Below are 6091 nucleotides of genomic sequence, written 5' to 3'. Positions count from 1 at the left end.
AAAAAAAAAAAAAAAATACTCCAAAGAGATGAATAGCAGAGAGGTCAGAAACCATAAGATCAATGAAGATGCCCAACAGAGTGAAAACAATGACCAACAGACACAGTGCCCAACATTATTGTAGTCATGGTTCTCAAGTCAGTCAGTGCCCTCTTGGTTCAGATTCAATGTTGGGATGAAATGAGGCACTCACAAGTCATTGATCATGTAACAAAAGGAGAGGCTTACCTTGCCCTAATATAACAAGGATGCTCAACAAAGAAACAGTGATACTTAGCTTCTCTGGATAGTACTCCTTAGGTGGGAATGGTTTAGTGTAAGTCATCAGAAAATAGCAACTTTTATGGCCTCAGGAACCCATAGAGTCTGACAACAGGAGATTTACACATAACTGGGATTTTTTATATGCCCAGACCAGGAAGGGTGGGGTGGGGTGGGGGATAATCATATTGAGCAGGGGAAAGGAACTTGTGTCAGAAACTCAGGGAAATCCTATCAGGAAACCATTAATTCTCTGACAAGCACAGAAATGACATGCCCAGCAGAGTCTAAGCACACAGTGGGGATACTCAGAAGAGATTAAAGACATGATGCTCCGCAGGGAACAGCATGATGACATCCCAAGAAGGCAACCACAGACTTACAGTGAAGGAGACAAGAAATCCTGTTTCAAGACTACTCTCACAGATATATTCTCTATACTATCTGCTTTTCCTATTGACATACTGTCATACTTTGTGGGAGAATGTATCCCAAACCAAAGGGGAGGAAAATTTATTGCTACTTTTATTACTATGTTACTTTACTTAATTCTTTTACTGTGAATTAAATATGCCTTCTTACTGATTAGTAAAAGTAGACACATCCGTGGTTTTGAGTGGATACTGGCCCTCAGACTCTGAACCTACATAGTTTTTTCCCCTAAGGCTTCACATATTAGAATAGATACCACAGATCCTATTCTCATAAAAGCAAAAATCAGAATGCAAAATGAAACCAAAAAACAAACCCAAAACAAATTTCCATATTTTAAGTTTTCTACTTGCTTGGATTCTAAATAATCAGACATTCATGTTACATAGATAGCCAGACAAAGAGACATGTCATCCTTTACTTCTTCCCTATCATTGTTATTACACAATCTTTACCTTATACATTTCAATTGATCCAGAGAAATGAGGAAACTTAGGAATTCTTTGTAGCACACCTAAGTCCTTTTTTTCCATCACTAGGGAAACCATGCTTAATTTTGATGGAAGTTATCTCACACTCTCACTCCTCTGCCAAATCCACTTTTTAAAATAATTTCCATGACTATATTTCTATATTGAGAAATCCTAATCTCTTATGTGTTTTGCCAACTGCATTCAAGGGAGAATCACCAAACCCTTTGAAAAAGGGAGCTGAAGGTGGATTAAAAAAACAAACTGGAAAAGATTTACATGAACTGATGCTGAGTGAAATGAGCAGAACTAGAAAGACATCATACACAGTAGCAGCAACATTGTATGATAATCAACTGTGATAGATTTAGCTCTTCTCAGCAATTCAACAATCCAGGACAATTCCAAAAGACTCATAATGGAAAATGCCATCCACATCCAAAGAAAGAACTATGGAGTATGAATACAGATCAAAGCATATTATTTTCACTTTTTTTTGTTGGGTTTCCCTTTTGTTCTGTTTCTTCTTTCACAATATGACTAATGTGGAAATATGTTTAACATGATGGCACATGCATAATCTATATCAGATTGCTTATCATCTTTGAGAGAGAGGAGGAAAGAGCAGAAAAATTTGGAACGCATAATCTTATAAAAAGAGAATGTTGAAAATTATCTTTATAGGTATTTGGAAAAAATAAAATGCTACTTAATTTTTAAAAATAAGAAAAAAGGGGGACGAAAGCTTCTATTTTGCCAAGCTCCCCAAGCTCCTCAGTCTTTGGAGTTGCTGAACTCAGCACTTCCCTGAACCAGTCTTCTTGGCTGTAACCACTCAAGATACCTGAAGATGTACAGTGTGGAGTGGAGGAGGTGGAGACTTTTGCCTCCCATGCAGAGATTGATCAGCTTATGTCTTTGATTATCAACTCTTTTTATTCCAATCTTTCTTCAAGGGATCATTTCCAATACTTCTGATGTTCTAGACAAGATCCTTCCAAATTGGACAGTAGTTAAGAGCTGATGATTAACATCATCCCCAGCTCTCAGAAACATATCCTGACTATAGTGGACACTGACATTGGTTTGACAAATTATTAGATCAATAACTTGGGGACCATTGCCAAGTCTAGAACCAAAACTTTCATAGGGGCTTTGCAGGCTTGAGCAAGCGTCTGCATGATTGGTCATTTTGGTATGGATTTCTATTTTGCTTACCTGGTGGCAGAGAAAGTAGTTGTCATCACCAACTACAGTGAGAATGAACAGTATATCTAGGAGTTTTCTGCCATGGTTCTTTCACAGTCCATGCTGACCATGGTAAGCCTATTAGCTGAGACATCAAAGTGATTTTACATCTGAAAGAAGACCAGACAGAATATGGGAAGAAAGATGGATCAAGAAAGTTGTAAAGAAATATTCACAGTTCATTGGCTATGCCATCACATTTATTTGTAAGAAGAATGAAATGAAGAAATCAGTGATGAGGAGACAGAGGAAGAGAAAGAGAAGGAAGAAACTAAAGGTGAGAAGATGAGGAGAAATCCAAGATTTCTGATGTAGGATCTGATGAAGAAGATGAAGGCAAGGATAATAAGAAGTAAATAATGATCGAGCAGAAATATATTGACCAGAAATAACTGAATGAGACCAAGCCCATCTGGACATGTAATCCTGATAACTGATATCAATAATATCATATATACCAAGAGAGGCAAGGCACATTTTATGGCTTCACCAATGGTTAGGAAGATTATCTGGTCATAAAATACTTCTTTGTTAGAAGGTAACTTGGGATTCAGAGCTCTTCATTTCATTCCCTACCAGGTTCCCTTTGACCTCTTAGAAAACAAAAAAGAAGAATAAGATTAAGCTGTATTGTGTGGTATGTGCTTATCATGGACAGTTATCACAACCTTATTCCCAATTATCTTAATTTTATCCAAGATATGGTGGATTCTGAGAATCTTCCCCTCGACATTTCAAGAGAGATGTTATAACAGAATAAGATCCTGAAGGTCATCCACAAGGATATTGTCAAGAAGTAGTTCTTCTTTGAACTGGCAGAAGAAAAAGAGAATTATAAAAAATTGTATGAGGCCTTTTAAAAAAACTTTGACTAGAATTGATGAGGAATCCACCAACAAGTAATGTTTATCTGAACTGTTATATTATCATACATCTCAGTCAGGAGATGAGATGACTTCCTTGTTTGACTGTGTCCAGTATAAAGAAAACTCTGAAATTCATCTATCATATTACTGGTAAGAGGACAAAAGAGGTAACAAATTCTGCTTTTGGGGAATAAGTATGGAAACATAATTTAATATATAAGACAAAATCCACTGATGAATACTGTGTGCAACAGCTAAACAAATTCTCTGGGAAGACACTTGTCTCTGTTACTAAGAAAGGATTAGAACTTTTAAAGAATGAAGAAGAAAAGAGAAAAAATGGAGGAGAACAAGACAAACTTATACAAGCTAATGAAAGAAATTTTAGATAAGAAGGTTGAAAAAGTGACAATCTCCAAGTGACTGGTGTCTTCACCCTGTTGCATTGACTAGCACATACAATTGGACAGCCAATGTGGAATGCATCATGAAGGCACAGGTATTGAAAGACAACTCCACAATGAGTTACATGATGACCAACAAGCACCTGTAGATGAGCCCACATCATCCCCTCATGGAGACCCTCAGAGAGAAGGCTGCGGCTGACAAGAATGACAAGGTTGTGGAAAAAATTCTATTTTGGGGAGGCTTCTTTCTTGAAGACCCCCAGATTCATTCAAATCAAATTTATCACATGATTAAACTAGGTCTTGGCATTGATGAGAATGAGCTAACAGCAGAAGAACCCAGTGCTTCTGTTCCTGATGAAATTCTCCTCCCTTCATCCCCAACAAGGAGGAGATGAAGATGCATCCCAATGTAGAGGAGGTGGCTTAGACAAACCTCTGCATCATATAGTTCCCTCTCTTTCCCATGGTAGCAGTAGTGGTCCCATCGTGCCTGGTTCATCTGCCCATGTCCAGTGGCTTTCTTTTGTTTTATTTCTTCTGTTTTCTAGTGTATTAAGGCAGGGCTTGCTTACAGGGTCCCTGTTCCCCCTCCTTTGTTCTGGGGAATAGGTTATTATGTAGTATGGGCTGTTTATGTTTATTTTGCTCTAAAATTAAAGTATCCAGAATAAAAAGAATGCAGTTTTTAAACAGAAAAAAAAGAGAGAGAGAAAGGGACTAAAGCAGAGAATTTTAATCTAGGGTTTATGTGTAGATTTCAGGGGATCATTGCCCTTTGAGAAAAAATTTCCTTTTTATTTACACTAACTTCTTCGTGAAATTTAGCATTTTTTTTCAATTCTGATTTTTTTAAAATTATTATTCTGAGAAAAGATTCATAGGCTTCACCAAGCTAAAAGTTAGGAACACCTGGGCTAGAAAAATATATACTTGATATAATATCTGAGACAAACTGCCAATTACCTTTCTTCTTTCCTTCCTTGCCTTCTCTGTTACTACTATCTTCTGCACTATTCATTCTGTAGTCTCACTGAGAAAATGGCATATCTTGCTCTTTCATATTAGGACTTATAATTTAGAGTGATGAAATTTGATGGAATTCCAGGCTATCAGAACTAACCCTTTAAAATGGGTTTTCCAGGAGTCATTGACAAATTAATTCTCCACCTTTATGGTTTAGATAGTGATGTGCTGCTGGCCATGAACTCTCAAGCCACTGGCATCCCTCAGGAAACAGGAGAAAGTACTAAGACCATGAAAGTTGCAGGGCTGTGCTGGAGAATAGCCATTTGAGACTCACTGGGCACCCTATATCTATCATCATCAAAGCCACTTAACTGACAAAACCTGTCAGCTCAGTACAACAACCACTTATTATGTCTTTCTCTTTATAGGACATTGGGGAAGATACACAGAAAAAGTAAGGCAAAGTCTCCTCCCTCTAGTATAGAGGAAGAAGAAAAATGCATAAGAAACTATAATGCAAATTATTAAATGATTAGCACAAAGAAGAGGTCAGAATGATTTCTCCTAAAGCAGCATAAAGTTGCATTAATTTTTTTCTTCTTCTTTTTTTAAATTGTATTTATTTATTGGTACTTTTAAAGTTCTGAACTATCTTTGACCCTCCCTCTTCCCCCTAAACTAAAGGCTACCAAGGCTACCATTTCTCATACACACACAGACACACAGACACACACACACACACACACACACACACACACACACACACACAGAGATGTGTATGTATGTAGATTGTATTAATTTCTTTGGCTGCCATATCACATTGTTTTTCTGGAGGATGGGTAGATAAGAGGGTATCCAGGTTTGGGGGACAGTAGGAAGGGATTTTTTTTTAGTAGGATATTAAACGAAAAATTCAGATATTCTAGGTTGGTTGGTAAAAGGAAGTATTATGTCACTTTGCCTGTATGATATCACCCAACAAGATTTTCCAAATCCTTTGATTCTGTTCTCATTCAACAAGTTTTTGATATGAATGAGGATTTCCAAATAAATCTTTCTAGGAAGAGAAGATACTTTAATTAATTGATACCAGTATTCTGCGCCTCTTATTATGAATATTTGTGGTGTTCTCTTGTTTTTTATAATATATAATGGTTCTCTGTGGGAGCAGGTTTCTTGGGGAGGTTTTCTGGAAGCAGCCTTAGTTTCAGTTCAAAGTAACAATCACCCCAAATGCAGCCAGCTGATAAAATCCAAACGTTTATTTTCTCCTTTCAAGTCTTATCTCTTTCCTTGGGCCCAGTTAGCTTTCTTAGAGGCCTCTCTCCCTCCTTGGTTCCAAGAGCTCTTGCAGCTTCGACTGCAGTCTCTAGCTTGTCAATCTCCTTAACTGAATTCACTTGAGCTTTCTTTGAATTGGAGAGCTCTCTTTTGCCTC

The 6091-nt window shown here is 37.3% G+C and overlaps 1 pseudogene; it reads left to right on the top strand.

The window, feature by feature from the left end:
• The first annotated feature begins 587 nt into the window (after positions 1 to 587).
• On the top strand, positions 588 to 3029 carry LOC127545406 (heat shock protein HSP 90-beta-like; annotated as a pseudogene).
• Positions 3030 to 6091: the final 3062 nt, after the last annotated feature.

Source organism: Antechinus flavipes, chromosome 1 (assembly GCF_016432865.1).
Source record: "Antechinus flavipes isolate AdamAnt ecotype Samford, QLD, Australia chromosome 1, AdamAnt_v2, whole genome shotgun sequence".
In the NCBI taxonomy this organism is placed as follows: Eukaryota; Metazoa; Chordata; class Mammalia; order Dasyuromorphia; family Dasyuridae; genus Antechinus; species Antechinus flavipes.
This window is presented reverse-complemented; position numbering and strand designations above follow the sequence as displayed.